The 25,789-nt window shown below is 45.7% G+C and overlaps 1 long non-coding RNA gene across 2 annotated transcripts in view; it reads right to left on the bottom strand.

Moving 5' to 3' along the window:
• LOC113983075 overlaps positions 1 to 25,789 on the bottom strand; it is a 230,161-nt gene that overhangs the window by 157,110 nt on the left and 47,262 nt on the right. For both annotated transcript variants that reach the window (XR_005565292.1, XR_005565293.1), the window contains 2 exons: positions 25,291 to 25,537; positions 24,501 to 24,618 (listed from right to left, as the gene is read on the bottom strand). This is a non-coding gene — a long non-coding RNA (uncharacterized LOC113983075). The remainder of the gene's footprint in view (positions 1 to 24,500; positions 24,619 to 25,290; positions 25,538 to 25,789) is intronic.

Genomic DNA, 25,789 nt, shown 5'->3' with positions numbered 1-25,789 from the left:
CCATTACCAAGAATAACAGCTGTTTACATCTATCAGCAAATAATTCACAAGAGCTCCAGACTATTAAGATAACACACCCCACCTGGTCACCATCACAAGTTGTCAAGGCCAAGGTAGTGGCTGCCAGAATCCCCTTCTGCATCTCTGTTCATCAAATGACAGCATGTGTCACCTTCAGATATCCTTATGCTACCCCGCAAGCCCTGGCTTCTTGGTGGCCTGACAGATCACATGGACATATGGATTCTTCATGGCTTCGCAGTAAATGTTTTATGGTTATTCCACAGCCAAGGGCAAATGACAGAAGCGAGGGACTTGCAAGTAACCCAGTGAAAGAAATACCCACACTTGTAATAAATTGGTTAGCAAAAAACTGTGCCTGCTCTGCTCGCACCTGTGTGCAAAACAGTCTTGAAAAATAGCCCAAGTAGCTGATGAAGTGGTTAATTCTGAAGCTCTCTTGTGCCCTGAACAGGGCCCAGGTAAGGGGCCTGCAGAAAAACGCCAGCACAGCAACTCGCTGCTCACTTCTGTTGCCTAAAAGCAGCATTAAAACCTCTAATGCTCAACTTGTGAATTTTAGAAGTCAAGGCTTTCTTTAATCAGCACCAGGTGCGTTGGTTATCATTCTGCCAAAGTGCACACAGAGGTATCTTCACTACAGCTGATATGTCAGCACTACATGATTATTCATTTTTCATTCCCCGCTTTCCTGTTACATCTTCACACAACACCTATTAGCATACATACGTATCCTTATAAGGTCTCTGAGAGGCTTCATCAGGGGGGTTTGGTGCTCTTCTCTTCTGGAGCTCCCGAAGTTCTAAATCACTGCCTTATGAACTTCAAGATAATTCACTTGATTATACAGTAACCGGGTGTTGCTTGGCTGGCTGTCTCAGTTCCCCTCCTCATTGTTTCTTTACTTTCCTTGGTTAGTCCCTTTAAATCTGTTGGTTCAGCCATATGTAGCTTCTATGGTACATTCCGTTGCAAGTACTATCAGTCCTTGTTACATCTCCAGCCCTGACATCACTTCCCTGACTCAAGTTATCTTTCCCAAGGCTAGCACAGGCCACAGACTCATTTTCCTCAGCCAGCCCATCCAGGCTGTGAGCTCCGTGGCAGGAGAGGCTGTCCTTTTCCAGCCCTTCCCAGCTGGGGGCCCAGGTCTGTGGCAGGAGCTCCCTACCATTTATGTAGTACACATAGATAAGCAGCCAATTAACATTAACAATTAGGAAACAGGCAACCTAACACCCTACAGGTGACTGATACCTAATGAGTTCACCAGTATTATCCATTTCCTAATCATTAAAGCTGCATTTTCATTTGCCCAACAGAGCTCTATGTCCACATGTCTGCAAATAAAAACCTGCCCTCACAAATTCAAGTGGATTACTACCCCAGAATCTGGGATAACTGGGCTGACTTCAGGAGAAACACAGGAGAGGAAGGAAGATAAGTTCTCCATCAAATGATGCATAAATCCTTCCTCTGGCCATTCTCTGGTAATTTTGTCATGTACAAATCCCTTGCAGAACATATCAGCCACCTCTAGAAATAACACTGCTATATCAGGTTCTTCTCCCAAAAGTATTTTACCCATTACAGTAAACTGCTTCCAGTAGAAATAGCTTTCTTGATTATTATTTTGCATCCTAATAACTAAACCCTTAAACTCCTGACATACACTTGTGCCCCCACTTCACTCTGGCCCATACTAAACAGCAAGTGCTGTTTAATTAAGCATCAATGTGGCACAAATCCTTCAAAGGGTCAGTGTGCTATTCCTGAGGTCAATACACCACAAACAAAAGGATCTGGCCAGATAATTTGGAAGCTGCTCCCATTTCAGATGTTGCCATTTGTGCCCCCACTCCACTTCTTGTCCCATCCTTTATGTCTTAGGGCCCTTCCATGCAGGTTTACTGCAGTAGGACAGGCAGATCCCGTACATCCCTTTCATCTACTTTTGAAAACTGTATTCAGCCCCTCATGCCCAGGAATGCATCTCTTTGGTGGGTCCATTGCTTTTTTTTTTTTGCCTTGGGAACATCCAGACACCCAGTTACCATCTCATCTGCAAGTTCCCTTAAAGACAGTCATCACAGAAAAGGAATTACTCTGCTTCCTCCATGATGTTTTGGTGTCCCAGAGTTGCGCAGCCATTGTTGTTCTCATCACTTGTGCTATTTCAGGGCAGTGTCTCCTGCCCAGGAAGGCTGCCAACAGGAGCAGAATGCCATTATGAGAGGAGGCTGCTGTGAGCTGCCACCATCACAGGGAATTTATCACTGTGAGCCACAAGCATAATGGACTCCTTCACCAAATGACTCTGGATGCGCAGGGCCTTGGCACCGACTCTGCCATCCACACGTAATTATTAAACTGCAAACGCATGTAATAGGAGCAGGGGACAGGGACATCACATCAGTGCAGGCAGCCATCTCTCAGCAGCTCTGCACACACAGGCACAGGAATTCACTCCAAGAGTCCAGACTGCCCGACAGGCGGGCAGGAAAAAAAGAAAAATGAAAAAAAAAAAAAGGAACTCCAGAGCTTTGCTAAACCTGGCAGCCTGGGAGGGATGTTATTGAATGCTTTTGGCTGGGAGAGTGAGCTTGGCCAGAAAAATCCAGATACAGAAGCCACAGCATTATTTGCAAACCTTCGCTGCCTCAACCTTCCATCTTTCCCTGCCCTATTTTAGATTATGGACCAACACATGAACTCCATTAGGCACACGGGGACCTTTTCCAATAGTAATTTCCTAAACAGGCAACTAATTAAGTAGCTGATTTTCCCAAATGTTCAGCAGCTCAAAACTCTCCCTGTACTCCAAGAACAAGCTTCTCCGTGTGTGTGGCCTTGTGATCCTTCTAGGCTAGGATGGAAAGGGAAGCCTTGTACCTCTGAACGCAGACAGGGGTGGTGGATATATCAACTGGACCAGCAGAGTATACAGGTGGAAACCCACTGGGTGGTGTTGGCACATGAGCCTGTAAGCTCTATGGTCTCACAGTCTGGCTGGAAGCCCTAGGTTCTTCCAAAATGGTTACTGCCATCTCCCATCCTTACGCAACTTTGCTTTCAAGCACGTCTCCTTCAGGTTGCCTCACTTATCACCAATCCAGATACTTGCATTTTCTTTAGGCCTACGTGGAATTTTGCTGTCATAAAAACAAACTGTCCAGCTACCCAGGAGACAGGTGCAGAGGCACAAGAACAAGGAATATACTCCTAAAGCCTCCTGCTGTCTTCCCTCTCCCATCCTGAAGTACGTGCAGGTCCTCCCACAGCTGTCCTTCAGTCCCTATCAAAGAATTTGATTTTTAAAACATTCAGCTGGGAGCAACTGGGGCTTCTAAAACCAGCTTCAGCCCCACCTCACCACACCCCAGCTCCTGTGCAGTCTACTAGAGCCTTACCAATCTGGTGGCTTCCCATACATCCAATGCAGGAGATAAGATCTGGATTTAGAATTCCTGCCTTCTGCTTTATTTCTGTTGCTGAGGCTCTAAGCAATGCCAGATCAGCCACGGAATCAGAGCTGATACCTGAGCAAACTATCCATGCAGAGTTTTTGGCAGCAAATCAATTATTAGGATACAGCTAGGCCCATGAGGGATGTAGAATAAAATGCACTGTCACTTCCTTAATATCTCCACACCCCTGGAATTATCCCTGGTTAGTAACTAGATTACCTTCCTCCCCGGCTATTATCCAAGCAGTGGGTTCCCTGTGCCCTACCCTCAGCCTCCTCTCTCTTGTGACATTTTGTATCAAATCTATTCCTGGTAAGCACTTTTGCTCTCCCAGATTTTCACTGTCTCCAGCATACCTGACCACCCCGTCCCCACCCAAGCCACAATTCTCCATCCACAGATTTCTTGCTGAAGGAACTAGCAGAGTTCTCCCTGCCTTCAGTCTCAAGTCTCCACTTCTCAGTGGAGATTCACAAGTTACAGGCCATGTACACTTGTGCTATTTCCATTGACTTCTACAGTCACAGGAAGGTAATAGTTTCCCATAGCATTTCAAAAATTTTTAAAAAAATCAGCGCATTGCTCATTGTCCTGGTGGCAGCTTCTGAAAAGCTTCCAAAAATCTGAACATTTAAAAACTCCAGAAGCAAATACTGGATTAGGGGTTTCCCCCCCTCCCTTCTTCCTGCCCTGATTTGCCAGCCAGACTCAGATTCCCACATCCCTAGGCTCCCAGTTTGGCATGCTGGAGGCTGCCACCTGGTGAGAGTGCTGGGATTTGAAAGATTTAAGGGAAAACACTAACAATAACAAGGAATGTAGCAGCAGTTTCTATCCAAAACAAACACTCCTATAGACTCTCTTTCCATCTGTGTTGAACCCGCAGTGCCCAGGTTGCAGAGGCTGCAGCAGCCAGCCACGGCCCCCATCTATCTGCACACAACTCTAACTCGCCAGTATGTTCCTTGACTCAAGCACACAGTGCTATGTAGGCTGGTGCAGAAGATGGATAGACGGACCTCCAATATGTTGAGCCCTGAAAGATGCTGGCACAATCGGACCCAATTAATCTTCCTGCAGTGCCTGAGCTCTAATGGGGTGCCCAGGCACATGCCATTCATCACCCCACACCCATCCATTACACCACAGAACGTACGGAGCCTGGCAGTGCTCCGCCACGCCTGGGGACAGGGCACCTCGGCAGCTGCACAAGGCAGGTTCTCCAGGGCATTATTTAACTTTGTCCTGGAATAGAGGAGCCAGCACCCCTTACTAGCACTATTTATTTCTTATCAAGACATCGAAAGAACAGAAATTGTTCTTTGATACAACTGGCTTATTTTGACAGAAAGGAGAAAGTCCTTTGAATTAAATTTTTAAGGCTATTATTTTTAAGGATCGGGTGCCCCACAGAGATGCCACCAGGACAAGTGACCGCACTTTCACACTGTGTACCAACAGCAATGACCACACATCCCTGACCAGTGTTCTCCCATCTGCTGGGAAAGCAGCTCCTGACACTAAGTTTGCTCTTGACATAGCCAGGGAACTCCCTCATCAAGGTTTAAGTGGCCAACTCGGAAACAACTTCCACTTACAAATTGTTACAAGGGAGCTTAAAAGGGTCATTCCCTGGTGCATTCCTAAGTGGAGACTCAAATCTATCCCCATCCCAGTGCCTACCACTCTTCATTCACGGCTACATGGAAACGAAGCCCACTAACAGGAGTACAATATGCGAGATGCCAGAGCAACCCTGTGATTTACAGGATGGCTAACGAGCACATCACATGAAGGTTTGTTGCCTCCCATAAAGCCAGACGGACATAAGCACTGATTAGAAGCAATTAACTCCATGCAGCACTAAACTTCCTATCATTACTGTACTTTTTTTCCCCACCCCATTAGAGACATGCAGGCAAATATACATGAAAGATACATGCATGTAACAGAGGAACTTGGCACTCTAGAGCCACCTCTGCTACATCGAGTAGCCTGCAGGTGACACAAGCCTTTTCTTTTACTCATGCTGATGTCACAACAACCATGTAAACACCTCAGGGAAACCCAACTGCTTACAGTAACCTGAGATACATAACCTGAGTCATTACCAAAACAGCCACAAGGCCTTAACAACAGGGATGGAAGACTTGAACATTTCCAGTGAAATGACACAAGGACACAGCCCAGGGCATTAAAGTCCTGCCTACTCAGAAAAGGCGGACCTTTAGTGAGGGAAGCCTCACTAAAGGTGTCTCAGGTATTCCCTAGTGCCAGCAATCATTTGGGCCTGGCTTATTTAAATGAGATTCAGAAAGAGAATAGCACTTACTGAACTAGTGCTGCAGGTGAAAGTTTAAGGACAAGAGCCCCTAGCTATCAACTCTGCTTAGGAGCCCAAAGCACACAGAGCCACAAGCATGGGAAGTGCAGACTACATCACAAATCAGGCTGACATAAAGGAGCACCATCACCTCTGACACATAAAGGCCTTGCTACAATGACAAACACCTCAGAGACCTGGGCCTCAAAATCAGCAAACAAATTAACTTCCCTGTTTGTTGTCTTTCCCACAGTACTCTGGTCCAGTGCGAGAATTATGATGCTGGATCAGAGCTCCATTCCAGCTGGAACAGAAGCCAATCTGCAGCAACAACCCAGAGCAAATAGTTCAGGAGCCTGCCATGAGCATTAAGCAAACAGCTTTTGGAAGCTGCTTTTCCCAATTCCAAAGTGCTAGTTTCGCTGATTTGCACTGAAAGCGCTGATATGTGGACTTAGGGTGTTTGTAACAGAGGAATTTTCAAAAGCACCCTGCACTGACATCTATCTGTTTCTGTCCAATTAAACAACAGTAACCGAATCATCCTCAACTACACAACTGTACTAAAAATGATGTGTTTGTACAATAATTCCATGATCATTTAGCTGTACTTTTACTATGCTGATACAGAAGAAGTGTTTTATACCCGTTTAAGACTGGTTAGTCACTACTTCCAGTGGAGATGGAAGGATTCACATGACCGCTTCCCCTACTCCTCTCCATCGCTTTGCAGACTCTGGTGGTGACCAGTAACCACTCAGAGCCAAATATCCACTGTTCCAGTCTTAACTCACAGGTGCAGCAAGCTTCACAGGAGTACTTGGGAAACTCAGGTGGCAGAACAAAGCCCTTAGTGCTGCTGCTAGAAGGGTCTACAGTGAATATCCAGTCTCTGCTCGCCACTGCTCAACATGCTGCCATCTGCTTCACCGAGGGCCCAGGTCCTTGCTTCAACAGCATTATGTGAAACCAACCACCACAACTTTCCAGAGTTTTGCTTAGCTGAAACAGAAACCTCTTCAAAAAGCAGCTGCCCACACAACAAGACATTGGACCCTCAGATAACTTGGACCCGTCCCCTACACTACAGGCACAAGGAAATGCTGTCCTGAATCACAGCACTGTTCCCAGCAGTACAAGCATTCCCAGCCCACCATCCACCTTGAGCTACCTGCCAGTAAGGGGTGTATTGGTCAGACTGTCCAAAGAAGTGGCAGCTAGTGAAACAAAAACCTTTTAGGGTAACCTATTACTCATTTAAGCTTTGACCACTTATGGGAATGCAGATCCCAGCATCACTCCAGGTCCCCGTTCAAATATCTCACCACGCTCCCAGGGAATTAATTTTCCCCTTCCTTCAGCTGGGATTTTCTGTTTTCCACTTGTCCCTCTCACAATTCACCTCCAGGAGCATCCAGCTCTGCCTTCTCTACACCCTCCCCTTTAGCAGCTACAGAGAACAGCAGCATCTCCCCTACTCAACACATCTAAAGTCCTAGATTCCCTTAGGAGCTCCTTTCTCAGACTGAACCTTTCCAGGGGCCTCTGCCCCCATCCTCTGCCTTTGCACACTCACATACTGTTGTGTGTCAGTACAGTGAACAGAGAAGCTCCTGGCAGAGGCCTGTGGCTGCCTGTCTGCTGCAGCTGGCTGGGCTCATACAGATTACAGAGCTAGGAGGGCTACCTGGAGAGCTCAGTCTTTTCGCAGTGCTGCTCACCACATGGATTTCTGCAAAGCCCCAGGACTCCCAGGGACTTTTCGCTTCTGCCCTCAGAAAATAAAGCCACAGATAAATGGCTGGGGGAGGGAGTAAAAAGCTGGCGTGTGGTGGTTTGAAATGAGCAAGATGTTAACTAATTTTACTTTTAATCTTCCCTTTTGCTGCAAAGTGAGCCATTCAGGCATCACATCTTCTGCATTTTCCTTGCCTCTTTCAGAGAAGCATATTGGGGCAGAACTTGCCAGCTGTCTGCCTCCTTTGCCTTCTGCTACCATTATCCTGAGGTACCACCCCACCTTCTGGCCCTCCAGCTTGTGGGGGGGTGGGGAAGAGAAGAGGAGAGAGGGTGGATGGGGAACACAGTTATTCTTACAACACATCCATGGGGGGGGAAGCCAAAATGAACCAGACAAATATTCCGACAGGACATGGCATAGACGCAGAGTTCTGATTTCTCCAAGCACAGTTTACACCTGCCTTCATCCACTCCCACACACACCCGCGCTCACAGAAAAAGCTGCAGTTTCACTGGTGCTTGCCTTGCGACTTCGTTAACCCTTCCCCATTAAATTTTCCATTCACACACAGAGAGCTACCCATGGCCCCATATCGCAGGTTTTTGTGATGCCAGCGCTCAGCCAAAGCAGTGAGTCAGGTTTGAAAGATGCAGTTTCAGGACAGGCAGGCTCTGAGCACATCCAGCAGCCTGGCAACCCCAGCCCCAATACCTCGTGCTGCCTACGAGTAGGTGTAGCTGTTTGCAAAATATGCAGTACACAGAGCCCGTGTGTGGCAACAGCTCTGCAGCCACAGATGGATTCGAGGGATGTGGAGCATGAGCACATCACAGAAATCTAGCATTTTTCCCATACTCATCTACAACATTCAGAAGCACAAAAAAAAGGAAACAAAAGAGCATTTCTATTTATCCACACGCTCAAATATTCCTTTCTGGTCTGTTTTTTTCATTTCATCACTGCAAAACTAGTGTTCCACCTCAAACTGTTTTAACTGCTTTAGAGTTAAGGAAAGTGCATTTAAACCACAATGCGCCATGTCCCACTGACATAAATGGACAGGCTTTTTTTAGAAGTAGAACCCTACCAAATCAGACACTGCCAATCAGGCTGTTAACCAACACAGAAACCCAGAATGCCTCATGAGCAGGTTTGAAGTTTAGAGACAGGGTTTGTGTGGCTTCCCCTAAAATCATTTGTTCCTCTGCTTTCTCCTGTCTTACACATTATTTTTAGAACTGACAGAGTAAATGGGGGTTTCTCCATTCATGGCACTTATGCAGTCGAAGAAGACACATAGGTTTTTGTCTTTCGATGCTGCTGTAATTTGACCTGCTACAACTCAATCTAGCCTAAATCCAGTTTAAAAGTTAGAGAAAAAAACCACATTAACAAGATCAGATTGTTGTAATGTAAAATTCTCATCAAAATTAGCCAGGTCATCACACACTAGTGTAATTCCTTTTCTTCTCGAAGAAACTGAGGTTTGGATTAACTTCCTTGATTAACATTCCATCTCTTCAATATACCACCAAGCATTTAGCAGATGCCAAGCAGGATTTGTGCTAACCAAAACAATCTTTCCAGACAGAATACCAACAGTCTCCAATACTTCCTTAGTGACAAAGGATGCATCAAATAGACTGATAAAACCCAAGAACTATAGCTAGAAGCTCAAGAGGCCTTTCAGCCCACCATTTTTTCAAAGCAGAATTTTCTGCACTTTTAACTCCTTTGGAAAGCATTATTAAAGTTATTAATAGTTATTAAAGACCGATATTAAAATATCAGTCTTCCCTAAAGACGACCAGGTAACGGCACCACAGAACTACATGGAACTGAAACATTCTGTTCTTGCTACACGCCTTCCCAGACACCGTCTCTGCCTGTTTTCATGGATGATACGCCACCAAAATCCAAGAGGTGGCATCAATTTGTACCAAGAGATAGCTTGAGTAATGCCTCGATATTGGTTTCCGGAGCTGCAGAACATTCTCTCATTTTTTCCTGTGTATTCCGGGTATGGACAGGGCACAGGTGGCCAATCCTCCAAACACGTTTTCCTTCCCCTCAGCATTTCTAAGCAGCCCAAGCATGTGACTGCAGACACAGGGGACACCATAGATCAGCCCACACGTGGATCTTCCAGTAACATGCCAACTTGTGGCAACAGCAGAACCCAGCTTAGGTGTCTGACACACACAGACAAGTGACCTTCCCCCCACACCTGGCTCCAGAGCTCCCCCTTCTCTCCCAAATCTCTGATCCAGCTGCACACACAAAACAGCTGCTGAGCTACTCCAGTTTCTGGGCAAGACTGAACCACTCGCTCACCTACCAAGCAGGTAGTTGTAACCTCTACAGCCATCCCGTACTCACAGTACAATATCAAGTAACAATATCAACACAGGAAATACAGGGTGCTAGGTCAGTGATAATTAACACAACAGAATAGTCATCCCTCTTGCTTGAGCCTTTTTTCTACTCTTCTGTGCAGCTTCTGCCCTTGGTGGTTTTTATTTTTCAAACATCTCTTTCGCCAGGCCTTTGACAACAGAAATGCTTTTTCACTTCTGAGGCCCTTTATTCTTAACTGTTACTAAGCAAAGCAACCCAGGAGACACTTCGTGCACACAATGAGTTCTGCAAACAAGAACTGAAGGGTCAGAACTGGCCTGGTTGTGAGGAAAACACTCCAAGAGCTTCAGCACTGCTGATGCTAAGGGACACCGACAACCTCTAGTGTTCCTCTCTAGTTACTCTGATGACTTAGAGTAGACAACATGAAACCTTTTTTATGCTGTTAAAATTGGGCTCCCACCAATGAGAAAAATGAAGAATACTTCATTCCCACTGCAGTGAAAAATGTCTATTTTAAGTGCTTGCACAGGGTTTACGAGTTTCACATCTGGGCTCTATAGTTTAAAAACCTGCCTTCTATTTTTCACAGAAAAAGTCTCTGTTTACATATCAACATAACTTCCACTGTTCCTTTTTATCAGCATAACATACTGTCCCCATCTGAATTCAGTCCTGGCCTCCTTATTGTATTTCCAATTTTGTTTGTGAAGTAACATCCCTGTTCCCAACTGCACCAGCACTCACCAGAGGCATTTGTACAGCCAACAAGTCCCACTGACCTCAGACACCTCATTTGTACATGGAAGCACAGGAGTAAAAGGTAATCCCTCAAAATGTGTCTAAAATGACAGAAGGATTTTCCTTTATGCTTATGAACAGATTTTCAGAAGTGACTACCTATTCCAGGTGTTTCATTTTCTCCATTTTTCTATCTAGATAAATATTTAAGAAGGTGGATTTCAAGGCACTCCACTTTACATCAGTTCTCCCCAGGATGAAATTGCAGCACTTGGCATTTCTGGAAAATCTTGACTAACAAAGATACTCAATTCTGCATGTATTAACAAAGCTCTAGGGAAAAATAAGTAATCATCCAGATCTGAAGCAGGTCTAATCTACCTGGTTCACATGCCAGAAACATCTAGTGCAAGCTACATAATTAACTCTAATGCTTTATATTTCAAGGGAATAAGTTTATCTTGGGAAAAGGCCACCCTCAAACTCATCACAGAGGAAAACAAAGCGAAGCCCCTGCACCAAACCACAGCCCATGCCTTTGCCACCATCCACAAAAACTCCATCTGCTTTACACCTGAGGCATTGCTGAACATTTGACGTCATGGTGATTGAATAGCACAAACCAGACTTCTCTGAAAGCTGCCATCTCTTAACTTCTTATTTGTCTCCCCTACAATGATGTGTTGCGGGCTCCCCTTAAATGCCTGTGCACGAGTTATTAAATAAATGACTGTGTGCAGTGGCAGTGGCCCATGACACGCAGCCATTCCACACTCCCGATGCAAATGCAGCGGGATGGATGAAGCTGTCACGCTGCATCCTTGGAAGGGTATTTGTTAGCCTCGTTTTGCTGCTGTCACGGGCTATAGACATCAGTCCAGCCTACCCTCATGCCAACAACAGTTTGGAAGGCACTGCTGAAAAAACTCACTATGTGGAAAGCAGCACAAAAATGCTCCATTTCTCTGCATGGCTTTCAGAAGAAAACAAAGACATTTTAAGTAGAGAAAACACAGGTTCAAAAACACAAACATGTTCAACCAAGAGTCTCCTGCTAGATTTTAAGGCTGAATTTCCACATGCTTCTGAATTTCCATGATGGAGTTCCGAATATCAGCTGCTCAGTGTATCTCCAATCCATATTGATAGTGGATAAAATCAGCACTCAAATGATAAAGGGAATGAATAATTACCCTATAACTGATACCAAGAATGCAAGAGAAGTGCAGCCCCAGAGAGGCTAAGGTGGTTGAGCACCTCCATGCCAGCACCATCACACAGGCCCCTGCTCTAGCACCACAGAGCCATCTGCTATCCACCTTCAGTCAGCTGCTGGGCTCTCCATCAGGATTGTTCATCCCAGCAGTGATTTCTGAGGCAGGTACTTGCATACTCCAAATCCCTGTGATGCAACCAGAACCACTTAAGGGCAGCCACTGGAAGGTGGCAGCTTTTAGACAGGATAACAACACAGACAGGACTCAAGCGTCTCAGAGAAGCCAGGATTAGTCACTGTAATTGTATCCTCACAAAATACCTGCCTTTCAACATCCTACTTCCCACAGTCTGACCCAGTCAGCAGCGCCCCAATGATCCACATGCAGACACACACAACCACACCACCATGTACACACACATATCTACGGATTATAAAAGCCAAAATAACTTTGGCACAACACAAAGAGGTGGTTGTCAACAAAAACAGATGGTCAAAGAATTGGGCAAACACTCAGAGTTCCAGAAATGAAGCTTTTGATTTCATTCTAAATGCCACACTTCCTTACCCAGCTCCAGACAAGAGGATACATGGAGCCAGTCACAAGCTTGCTTCCTGCCAGGCTTCTCTGTTTTCATGACAAAATTAAGAGTCCACAGATGGAATAACTCAAAGCTAATTTTTACACAGGTTGGTTTCCCCTCTCTCCCTCCTCCCCATGATTCCAAACAACAAGAATAACATATTGTAGGAAAGTAAAGAAACAACTAAAAGGAGGGGGGAGTAAAGTTGCAGTGTGAGGTCATTTGGTTGCTATGACTTCAGTATGAAGGGAGTTCTATTTAATTCAAGAAATTATTTCTTTCACACTGTGCCTCAGGAAGCCTGTTTCAGCTAAAAGCCTGACAGTATCAGACTCCACCATTCCAAGTTCTTGTTTTTATTTTCTCCCAGACACTCAAGCCAACTATCTTATTATTGCTCTGGCCCGTGACCCCACTGCCACCAACTTAAAACAGTCCAAGTCCTCTTACTCTCACCATTCCCTCTCCCAGTGCCAGTGGAAGCTGGAGTCCCACTTCCACTGAATTCAATAGAGCCCAGTGGAAAGTGGATAAGGTAAATCCTGCTGCCTAAAGGATGCCTAGCTCATAGCACAGTATATTCCAGGTACTTGAATTGCAAGTCCTGAACACCCTCTGAAACTGTGGATACAGGGAGCTAAGTTCAAAGAAGGAAAACAAATACAGTATTAAGAAGCAGGAATACTTAGCAAAGAACATGTTCATCCTTACGTCTTAAGTGAAGTTCAGAAAGATCCCAGTAGCATACTAAATTATTTTTCATTTCCTCCAAATGGGCATTCCCAAGCACTTATCCAAGACCAGGGTGGACTAAGAGAGACCATCTCCAAGAGTTTTCACTTGCCAACCAGTACTGCCCTGCCAGGTTTCACTTAACAGAGGAACTTGAGTAGAGTGCATTTAAAAATTTTTGTGAAACATGGCCTTGTTGTGACATAGGAAAATGACACATTTTAAACCCGAACACCCAAAACTTTGAGCAGAAAGGGAATGTTATTGGCCAGTTACATGTTAACTGTTTCCTGAGGGTGAACTTGGTATAAATCCAGCATCATTTATGGAAGCTCAGCCCAAATGTCTGTTTTCAGACATACAGAAATACTACAGCCCAATACTAATGCTGGAACAAGCCCACATAAAGGGCTAGCAGGTGCCATGAATTGTGGTACAAGTCATGAGTTATTTGCAACTGACTGATACCAACATTTAAAGGAGCTGAAGAACATTGGTCTATCGTGAGACTTGGCCACTTTCCCTTCAAGCTTTTGTCAACAGTGAGTGCATCATGTTGATGCAGCAATATGCTTCCATTTACCTTTTCCAAGGAAATACTACCCTGCTCCAAGTTGAAATCACCATCCTGTTACATACAGCTCTGGCAGTTCACAAGCCTGAGCAGAAGCACTGAGACAGTAACAATTTCCACTTAGGTGAAAGGGGACTGACTGTGAAGATGCTCCTAGCTTTTAACACTGGATTCAGGCTCCTTTTTTCTCCTATGTTAGAGTTTTCGCAAACCCCCTCCCCAGTGCACAGCCATCAGACAGAGCTAGTTTCCCCACACATCTATTATCTGGATTTTCCCTGCATAAAGCCCCCATTACGGACTGAGCAGAGCGCTCATTAGCCATAGCCAACACTACAAATGGCCGAGGTCAGCTGACTGAGAGACTGACCTTTCTGAATATCATGCCTCCAAAATAAACTGCACCATTCACACTGTTTGATGTCCTGGTTAATTGGAACCTCTTTCCTGCATTTTGTCAAACGCAGTAAATGTCACAGCAAATTTTAAGTGACAAGAACTTGGAAGACACATTTAATTTCCCAGTGGCATGCAACAAACTAATCCACTGTTTGCAGTACGCTTGTTAGAGCTGATCTCAAAGGTCCAACGTATAACTAGAGGTTGAGAAATGTTCATTTATAGATGAACTCCTGCCCTTTGACCTCAGCAGGAGTTTCATTTATGATGATGCAAACTCAGCTGTGTAGAGCTCCGAAGGCAATCATGGGGAGCTGGAAACTCCCGACCAATACATGGGCTCTGCTCCAGCAGGGCTGCTTTACCTCATCACAGAGTACACGGGAAAACTAAGGATGGGCCAGGTCAGAACCTTATCTCCCTGTCAAGCCCTATCTCCCTGTGAGATGTACAGAAGCCAATGACTGCTCTGCCTGGGGCACATTTAGATCCAGCTCAGAGTTTTGATCCTCACCTTTTTTTCCCCAACCTCAGTAACCTCCAGATATAGATGGGCTGAACATTCTTCTACAGAAAAATAACTCCAGGTTTTGACATGGATCAGGATTTTAACTCCTATGCTGAATCTCACATTCTGGGCCTCTAGGAAACACTGGAGTTTCTTAGGTATTTTTCTTTAATTAAACATGTCTTCTATTTAAACATTCTCTTTTCCATCTCAGACTCAGCATTCATCTTCTACCATACCCACTATACTCATCACAGTCCAGTAAACTGAAATAGCAACTAAAAAATATCCAAAGAAAAACATCTTAGCCCAGATGATGATATTTAGGCAATCCTTTTTTTTCCTATTTCATTAGTTATTTTCTACATTTTGTTACTTGTGTACAACCTTGGTCAGGTTCCCTCTTGAAGCTTTCCATAATTTACTACACACCTTCACTTTCAGTATATATAGTTATTTAAATAAGCAAGGTTTAGCATTAGCTGATTGCTCTTAACAATAGGTTAAATTCCAGTGTACCTTGGTAATACAGAGATCTTCAGCTGAAGAAAGAAACCCCAAATGTCTCTAGGAACACTGTCCTGGGTAACACAAAGATTCTGGTACACACCTTTTCCCTTTTCCCTAGATACGTCTACTAATTTAAACTGTGGCAGGAACTTAAGACAGGAGTGGTACTACTATGCTAAGAATGTATCCAAAAGTGTGAAAGACTGAAATGCTGATGACTCAGACAATCCAGGTGTTGAGGGCATGCACACCTGCCACCTCAGGCTTTGAGCTGGGTGTTGTTTCCTTGTACTTGCACAAATGACTCATCTGTGGTAACTCCCCTCTGGGAAGCACCAGGACAATTCACACACACACACACACACACAGAGCCTAAAGATATTCATCTCTGTTGATGGCCATAATGGATCCACCTGTCCTGAGGTAACAGACAGTTGTAACATCATAGAAGGTGCCGAAGACTTCTGAAATATCCCACAACACAGGTATTACATCATCCAGTGAAGAACTCCTTGTCCCACGAGAGGTACCAGAGGCGTTCCCCACTCAGCCTGAGCCCAATACAAGACCACACTCGGACTTCACTCATCATCAGGGGTCTTCTTCCCTCACTACACAGGACCTCTGCCTTCACCTCGACAGATCTGGATTGCGACCACCACTTTGACGAGACTGCAGCCACCATTCTGACCAACGAGCACCGAGGTTGCAGCGTCTGAGTCTCATCACTGGATTCAGCAGGTGTCTCGTGGGTCCTTCCAGTTGCCCGGGGGGTCCGTAGCCCTGCTCTGACTGCCTGTGCCAGTGCTGCAGCCTCACTCCAGCGCTGATTCTCCAGCCGTTCCTGCCAGGTTTTCCAGGTGGGGGGAGGCCAGCCACCATCCTATTTTGGTCCAGTGGGCAGGGACTTGGGAGGTTTCTCCTCACTAGTTGGCTTAGCCCAGTTTCATCAGTATTATTGTTGACACTCTTCTTGGTAAAGAGTTGTTTTTTCACTTAATTTGCACATATTCAGTCTCTCTGTATTGGAGAAAACCAGGGGCACTGAATCCAAAGAAGGACACTTCTGTCTGACATCTCCACCTCCTCCGAATTGTCTCAAACCAAGACAGAACACTAAACGTATTTTAAGTAAGCTTTACCACGAGTACCTTTTCACAGTCTCAGGTGACAGAAAATATGACTCCACATCCATGATGAATGTCTCCTCCTTATTGGACTTAATGCCTGTCATTTCAGACACTATTTTCCTTCCCGCTGGCTGCACGACATAAAACCATCACATACTCTTTTGCTGGCTTGACAGCACCACAGGGGTGGAGTGAACACAAGTTTTCACAGACAAGGGACAGAACAAGTCCTACTCCAGGTACAAAAGTCTCACGCAGACATGAGAAAAACAATGAGAACTAACAATGGCAGCTTTGTCTAGACCAACCCAGAACTGTCCATGGCTTCCTCATCTTCCCACAGCCATGATGAATACAGCCTGCTCCTCAGAGGTTGCCAGGGTCTGGAAGCTCACATAAAGAAGTGCTCAAGTAACAAGAACCAAGCCAAGCTGCAGCCATTACACCCACGTCATCCACAAAGTACTACATTATGTCTATTACTCTATGGACAGACCAGGCCACACCTCCTCCTCTGTGGCTCGTGGGGCTACAAATAGTTTGTTCTAGGGAAAAGGCAGGTCTTAGCAGAAAGGTGAGCAGTGTCAGACCACTGCAAGGCTGATGACAAAGCCATAACCACAATGTAAGAACAAAGTATTGAATCGTGCTTGCCAGAGTCGTGTAGGGAATCAGAACATGGCACATGTCATTCATCATTAGCTCTGATATCTTTACAAACTTCTGCATACTCCCAGAGTCATCCACCAACTCCAATATCCTGCTCTGTCTTGCAGAGGTCAGCCTGATTACCACTGCAAAAGGGCCCAGGATCCTCCTAAGTCAGAGGAAAACACTCATTTGCCCCCCTTCTCCAAACCCCAAAGACCAGAGAACTTCCTCTGCTTGCTTTCAACAACCAGTGAGCCAGCAAAATTTAGCCAAATCAGTAAGAAGTCATGGATGTATCTTGCAAGCGTTCAGAGTTCCCTTTGTCTTAAAGCATTTCTGCAGTAGCTTCTTTCAGAAGAAGATCTGTTGTGGCTCACACCAAAGAATGACCCATTCCAGCAGGCTGTGATGGAGGCCAGCAGCAGGCACCTTCCAAGGGTACAAGAATAAAGCAAGCCTACGGGGATATTCATTCAGAATGCACACCCAGTCCCTAACAACGTGCAGCTCTGGGACCACCTGAGCTACGGGTGGCTTTTCTGTGTTCAGTAAGTCTCCAAGGGTTTCTATTCCAGGCACTCATCCAGACTCCTCAAGGCCTGACAAGCCATCACTCAAGTCAGACCTGTCTGCAAACCCGCACTCTGCTCCCCAGAGCCCTCCCAGCTGCCTCGCTGCTCAGCCACACCTTCATCTCCAGCAGACAAAGTCATCCATACAGATCAGCGCAGGCAGCTCGTCCGAGAATCCTCTGCCACCAAAACAAAGGTTCCTGTCCCCTCCGTAGGTAGAAGACAGACAGCAGACATATGACAGAGAATCCTTCACTGTTCAGCAGTTTTGTCATATATTTGGAATCTGTTGTGGCATGGGAAGATTCTGACACATGAGTAAGGCAACTACCCCGTCCTGTTACCAGTTGTACTGTTTCAATGATTTCAGCTCCTTGCCCAAGCTTTCATGACAAACCTCTTCTCATTCTTACTCTCACAACTTCCTCCATCTCTCTTTCCAGAGCAATGCTGTGTCTGAAGAGTTCAATTCCCACAGGAGCTCTCTGGAGCTCAGCATCTTTATTGCTCTTCAAGAAGATAAAAAGCAAACAGCAAAGGAAAACGAGCGAGGGAAGGAAGGTCCAAATCCCCGCTGCAAGGTCAGGCACTAATACACCATCAAATTGGTAACAAAGAAACTCAGTTAACATGTCCCTTGGGTGACATCATGTACATTCCATTATATCCTGTCTCCTTTCCCCATCTGTCCCTTCGTCTCCGCACTGACTCTCGACAGGCCAGACCTACTGAGACATGTCTGACACAGCCTGCCCACCAAGGAATGCTGTATGGGAATTTGGCCAACGTCCGATGAACACGTCACTGACCCTTCCTCCCTTTCTCCTTCACTCCATCTCCATTTGGAAATGGATTCCATCTTACCCTGCTCACTAAGCGACCTGCACTCATTGCATCTCTTCTCTGGGCAGCTTATTACTAATTCCAAGCACTTGGCAGCCAGTCCATTTCCTTTTCCATAGGAAATGAGGACCCTGCCACATGACCACAGATGCTGCTTCCAATGCTAGAGCCTGCTCAGCTGGCAGGAAGCCTTGCTGCCCAGGAACCAGGATCAACATTTCCCAACCACCAGCAGCTGCTCACTCCATCTCTCTTTCAAGCACAGCGTAATCCTTTGCAACCGAAAAAAGCTGCAGGAGGCAACTCCACAGCTTGAAACCTCCGCTCTGACACTTGGCTTGGCATGCATGTTGGCTTTCAGAAGCACCAGCTGAACACATGACCTTGAGGTTCCTGTCCTTCTGCACCTTCACCACTCGGCACACCAATGCACACCCACCTACTAGCCACCGTCCCCCAAAGCAAATCTGGCAGCTTCACATCCTGCTCTGCATTAAGAACACTGCCTCTGGCCCACAACAGAGGAACCCTGGTCATGTGTGATTTACTCAAGTCACTGACCATAGAGGAATAAACAGTTCCTGCATCCTTAAAGAGCTAATGTTCTATTTCAGGTCCTCCATCACACAACTTCTTCTCCAGAACACTAACAGTTTAGACCATAAGTAATATTGACATAATTTAACACAAGTCCCTCAGAATAATTTCACTTGCTCACACATCCTCAGGTGGCAACTTTGAGGATCGCAAACTTGCGTACTACACAGAAAATGATAATAAAATTCAGAGTCTATAAAATATACAAAATGGACTAGGCTACACTGTTACACAGGCTTAAGAGCCTGAGGCACTACTGATGCATTAGCTATCTCCCACAGAAATTTCTTCTATGCTCCCTTCTCAGATAAACATTAGTTTTTCCACACGTCTCTTGGGCTGAGGTCAGTGCAACAGCTGAACAGGGGAGCTGTCCTCAGCTCTGCCCCTTACACTTTTTTCCCCAGCACTTATCTACTTTCTCTACTCAGACTGCAGGCTCTGCAGCACGAGTTGCCTTGCACTCTTGTTTCCTGCAATGCCTGATAGCAAGGGCCTGGACTCTCACTGCTGTACATGCAAGCAGTAGCAACAGACAGAAAATTATCAATTCACCCCATGCAGACTCCCACTTTCACCTACAGGTTCCCACCACCTCTACAGTCACAGCACATTCCACGAGTCTGCTGCTACAGCAGGAAACTCTTGAGTCTCCGAGCGGCAGCCTTGCAGAACACAACCCCATTCACCTCCAGCCATGGTGTTTGCTCAAACATCATTTATTTTAAGTCTGCTCTCGCTTCATTCTGCCTCAGGCCTAGATCAGGTCAAGCAGACCAACCCCAACCAGAAGCAAGAGCTCTCTAAAACCTTGATTAGCGAAGCAGAGGCTTCTGTACGACTGAGAAAGCCTCTCTAATGAGAGCTTTCCTTCCAGCTCTTTGATTAAGCACAGTAGCCAGAACAGGAAAAGTGACAGAAATGTTCACTGGGGGCTTTACATTTAGCCTGTGTAAGCAGTCAAGCCAACGGCAGCTGATGGAGTATGTGAGCATTCAGTCCATGATGTGAGAGCCGGAAGAATAGGCAAGCATAGCTCTGCACCACAGTGCTGCCCATTTCTTAGAGCAGTTACCCCCAAAGACACTGCATGCTCAGTCCATTAAGCTTTGAGCTCTCTGTCACAGATGGTTTAGCTGAAAAACAGGAGCAGGACAGAAGTGCAGAGGTTTCCTTTGTTAGCAGGAGCAAAGACAGAGTAAGGAAAGTATCACACCAAAGGTAAAAATTCCAAATTAAATACAACTTAGAGAAAGCTCAGCTCACTACCCTAAGTTAATTTTAAGGATTTTCAGGAGGCAATACAACAGAGGCAGATTCACACTGGGGGGGTTCTGAGATCAGTGAGTGGGAGGTTCCTTCATACCAAGACAAATCACAACAGTTCTCTTTCGGGAGAGAGAAGTGGGGGATGCCTGGGGCTCTCTATAGCTCTTGGGATTCCCTTAATACACCCTAGTGCCACGGCAAATGCAGCACTGGACACTCCTTTTGAGCCAAAACAGTCAGTAGTATGCACTGGATACCTAGCTGCCTCTTCTTAAAACAGCCATCATCTTATCTTCACAGCAGTAGTATTTTGCACATGCCAGGGCAATATTCCCTGGCATCAGAGGCAGGGAAGAATAAGAGTCCCCTGCATTTATTTCAAATTTATCCACAGCCATCAATGAATTCTGCCATATTTGAGCAGTACGGAGCAGCTCCTGTAAGCACTACCACTTAGAGGATGTACCTCCTACTTAACCTTAACCTTAGTACCTCACCCAGCAGAGACAGAGAATTTAGTTACTCCAAGAAAACACACTTAATAGCTTCCTTTTTGATAAAGTTTCTGGGAGCCAGGGTCTGCATAAAGCATTAGGTTGATCCATCCTGTCCTGCAGATACACACTGCTACACTCACTCTGGAAGCTGGGGCTGTATCAGCCAGAGCCAGAAATAGTCAGGCAAGTTGCAGAGAGCTAAATGCTCCCTGCCAACAGCCGCTCTCATTTCCTTTAAACCATTGATAGCCAGAGGGTCAGCATGTACATCCTGCACCTTTAAAAATGGTCTTCAATCTAACATTTTTGCTGCCTCTGTGCTGTCAGATAGGATAAATTTTTAAGTCATCCACTGCTGTATGTTACACATAATTGAAAAAATGATTTTGGATAGATATTACAATGCTCCAGTGGCACTTCTTTCACTTGGACCAGCATTATCTGCAACAGCATCCATCCTTCTCAGGATTTGGTGCCGTAGATGTTGTCCTACCCAAACAAATTTCCATAGTGACAGAAAATTTGTCCTGCCTTTATTTTCCCCCTCAAACATTCCTCAGGGAAGTAAAACTTCCCTCCCTGCTAGGCTCTTAAGTCTTACGTATGATTAGTTTATGGATATGCAAAGATATATCAGCTCTTTCTTCCCAGGGAGAACAGTCACCTCATGCTTTCCTGAAATTACCATACAGATTTGCTTGCAGAGAGACTAATATGATTTTCCTTATTTAGAAGCCAACAGCTGTTTAATATTCCACGTTCTGTTCAGCCTGATTTGTGTCAGGCTTGAGGTGTCAAAAGCAGAGAGGCTGGCCATAGACACTGCTGATGGGGGTTAGTCTGGGTCTGGAAAAGCCAGACTAGAGCAAGTTAAAACATTAACAACTAAGAATACTCTAATTTTCAGCTAAGAGCTCCTATGGGAACCAAAACAACACAGGAAGGGCTGCAATCCACAAAGCTTGGCTTCACTGAGCTCTGGCTAGTCTGTCTTCAGGAGAAGCCAGGCAAGGCCAGCTGACTGGAAAACAACCCAGCAAAGGTCACAACACAGCAAAACCATCAAAGAGCCCCTGGCAGCTTGTTCCAGGGGTGGCTGGAATCCAGTGAACTGGCACTTCCTCACCTGTCTAAACCAAGGCTGGAGAGGAGCCTTGGGGTCAAACATCAGCCCCTGAGCACGTGCCAACCTAACAACATAAGCAGAATGAGCTGCATTATCACACAGGAAATGTAACTCCCTTTCCCCAGCCTCAGCATTTGTGAGGCATTTAACACAAAATAAAGTTATTAACCAAGAGGTACAGGAGGTGTTTAACCAAAATCTAATCCCTTGGTTCTCCCTAATATGCAGCTACCAGATCACTTTGCAGAAATAAATAAATAAATAAATAATAAATTAAAAAAATAAAATCTTTGTAGGTCTGTACAGCCAAGAAAAGCATCTAGAATTTGAAAAGAAAGAAGGGAGTGTTTAGGGAACATTTGTTCTCCATTTGTCTCACAAGCTAACTGGCTAACACCACACCTCCCAAGCAGGAAAGCTGCTCCATTGCTTTTCATTTCTCATTTCTTTGTGCTCAGACACCACATTCGCAGAGACATTAGTCAGAAAAATGCCCCTTTGTACCACCATGATCTACCCTGGCCTGACCATTTCAGAACAGTTAATCACCTCCTTCAGAACAAGGCCAGTCCCAGAGTCCTTTCTTTCACCACTGCACATGCTCTACAAACCTGCAGGCAGAATTCCTGGGATGCCACAAGGTAGAGGCTCCTCTGTCTCCCTCTCTCTTAAAGCCCAATAAAAATTATTTACAGCCTCTCCGGGCTATCTGGTTTAATCCTCTCCAGCTCAAGTATGACACTTGCTGGGACACTATTAGGTTTCTTACGGTGCTGTGACTAGCAATCACATCTGCACCTGACTGTCAGGGGACACTCTTGGCTGAGCCAGCCACCCTGGTCTATTGCTGAGAGCTCTGAAATTTCTCAATTGAAACATTTGAAAGTTAATGAACCCTTTTAACACAAAGCTCCCACAGCTCAAGAGTTCTTTTATGAGCCCAGCACACGGTGGATGCACAGGAAAACCTTACTTCAGGCAGGGCTCTCTTTTCAGAACATGCCCAGGCAGAAGGCTGGACTCTCAGGAACAGCAAATGGCAGCCAGTAGCAAAAGGCACAACCTACAGGGTATCTTGGGTGGCTCTGCCATATAGTACTCCAGGCCACAGCAATGCCTATAGCTTTGCTAACAGGCAAAGCTATGGTTTTAATTCACCAGTTAAAAAAATCAAATAAAAAGAAGACATCTCACTGTAAAAGTATTACATCACTCAAATGCCCGTGGGTAGGGAGGCGGGTCCCAACCTCACTGAGAGAAATGCAGTATTTGAAATCGGGGTGGCAATAATTACAAGCCGTCACTGAATAAACACGTGGCTGTTATAAATGTAAAACCACTCTTAACTCTCTAAAAACAGTTATCAATTCACAGCCACTGAACAAATGTGAAACAAATGTAAAATGTGAAAAAAACTCTGGAGTCAGCAATATAGTAATGTCATTGCAGGAAAAAAGACAATCTTTTCAAAGCAACAATTTACTCACGTACATCTTCATTTGAACTTTGGTTCATCTTCCAGGAAACACCTTTCTGTCCTGTGGAACCTGTACCTTAAAGCAATCAGATCTAGAACCAGAGCCCACCCATTCCACTCTCCACAGTCCCACCACCATTTGCAATCTCCAAAATCCATTAGTACCCCAAGACACAGACTCAGACACAGAGAATTGCTGCCGTTTTTACAGGCATTTAACAAGTCCTTCAGCAGAAGGCAAGAACAGGAGACATTACCAAGGAAACGCAGTGCCTCTGCCCCAGAAGCACAATCTCCTTCCAGGTTTCACTCATGCTCCTCCCTCCCGTGATGCACACCTGGCCCCAGTGACACCACCAGACCCAGGGATACCACTGCATTTAACCGGCAGCACAGGAATGGGATTGGACTGGTGCGCCCAACACCCAAAGCATAGGGCAGACTGGGCGGTCACTGCTGTGGCAGAGAAAGGGACTGGCTTTTGTTTTTCAGTTCTGGGTCTTTTTCCCCCCTCTTTTTAATTGTTAAGCCTGCAAATGGGGCTGAGCATGGGGAGGGGGGAAGGGAACAGAATCTGGTGAACAGCTGGGGCCTATCACTTTTCATTGCAGGTCTTGGAGAGATGTGGTTGACAGAGTGATGCACAGAGGCTGTCCCAGTTAATGACTTCACCATTCTCCATCATTATCCCCATCATTAGGAAATTAGGAGGACAGAAGGTATTTACTGTAAACCTGCCACCTCCCAAGGAGAGATAAATAGAAACTGATAAATGGGATCTTCTGGTGCTGTTCGTCTATTAACCTTCTGCTTCCCAGTTTAGGCATATGCATGCTATCCTGCCATTAATATCCAGTAATTGGCATAGCAGTGGGCAACACGCTCCTACCTTGAGCGTCAAACATCTCCTGTGCTGCATGTGAGTGCACAACTACGCGCACCACAGCTCTGCTGCCGGGCCGGGGAAGGGCCCCTGTGCAGCTGCTCACACCTCCGCTCTGAGTCTGAGTGACCAGGCAGACCTGCTGGGTCTGAAGGGAGGCACCCATTTGGTCGCAGGAGAGGGGGCTGTGTGTGCATGACCTCCCCTTTGTGGAAGCAACAAACCAGCAGGTAGGTACACTGGCACCTCCAGCTGAGCTGCTGTGTGTTCTATCAGCCTACCTCTGAATACAGCTCACAGACGCCTCCGGGGATGACAGTCCAGCTCGCTGAACCACGCTCCTCTGAACATGAAGGAATGAAGCATTTTCCTTACCATTGTGAAGTGTTCTGTAAGCTGCTAAACAAAAAAAAGAAAAAAAGCAAGCTTATGAGACCTCAGAATTTATGAGCTTTCCTTCCTGGTCAAAAAGCAGCCAATGCTTCCTCAACCTGTACTGACACTTCTGCAGCTCCCTGGCCACACGAGTGGCCCTTTGCATGTGCTGACTTGCTTCACCCCCACAGGCTGAACCTCTAGAAAGTACCAAGTCCTCAGAGAGACAAACTGAGCCACTTTTTCCTGAGCAACCCAGCCCTGCAAAGCTGAAGCAAGTCCACACTCAGAGAGACCAAGATTCTACATAAGCCAGCTCTCCCGCCCACACAGAAAGCAGGCTCACTTGCAGGTCAGTAACCAATCATTTCTTCCACCTAGATTATGCCTCTGTTTAGGTAAAACCCCACTCCACTGCTACTTTCCCCTATTACGTGACCTTATTAACTGCTTTACTTACCCTACCTCTAGCATTTTCCTTTCAATCAGCATTACAGTTTCCAATTCATGTGGCGTGCAGGTGACTACAACTCAGAGACACCAGCCAAGACTACAGCTGCCATTTCTGATGAGGAACAATCAGAACAACTTCACACAAGTCTTAAGACTATCACATGAGTATGCCAATATTTATCAACACGTAACCTTTTCCAGAAGCTCAGGAAAAGCAGAGGGCCTGTTCTTACATGTACTAACCTGGCAAGCAGTTCATCTGCTCTGTGTTGGATCGGCGGCCCCAATACATTGGAAAGAAGGACTGCAGGTATGAGCTGTGCTTGCTCCTTCCAAACACACCGGTTTACACACATCAACTCTGCGCAGGAGAGTAACGCCAACGCGATTGTGATGGCAAGTTCTAATGGGAACACCAGCATTAATTCCCATCTGTCTAAGCAACTGGCAGTGTCCATCAATTACGGCAAGAGCCAACTAACAGTTGCAGCTGCAAAATAAAAAGAGCAGAATTAACATTTCAAGTTTCTGTCATTCACCTGAATTTTTTACAGTTGTAATTAGCAAGCTGCAGAAGCTGTCAACAATCAACATCAGCCAATCTGTCTGCACCAGGAACCCGACTACATGCCAGAAATTGTCTTCGACAGGTTTTTTTTTTCCCCTTGCTTCCCTCCATTAGAATTTTCCCTTCAACTCCCCCCAACATTCATCTCTTTTACCATCAATCACTAGAATTGAA

This window comes from Pipra filicauda, unplaced genomic scaffold (assembly GCF_003945595.2).
Source record: "Pipra filicauda isolate LSUMZ 115617 unplaced genomic scaffold, ASM394559v2 scaffold451_size532456_pilon, whole genome shotgun sequence".
Lineage (NCBI taxonomy): Eukaryota > Metazoa > Chordata > Aves > Passeriformes > Pipridae > Pipra > Pipra filicauda.
The sequence above is the reverse complement of the archived record's forward strand: the minus strand, read 5'-3'. Positions and strand labels throughout refer to the sequence as shown.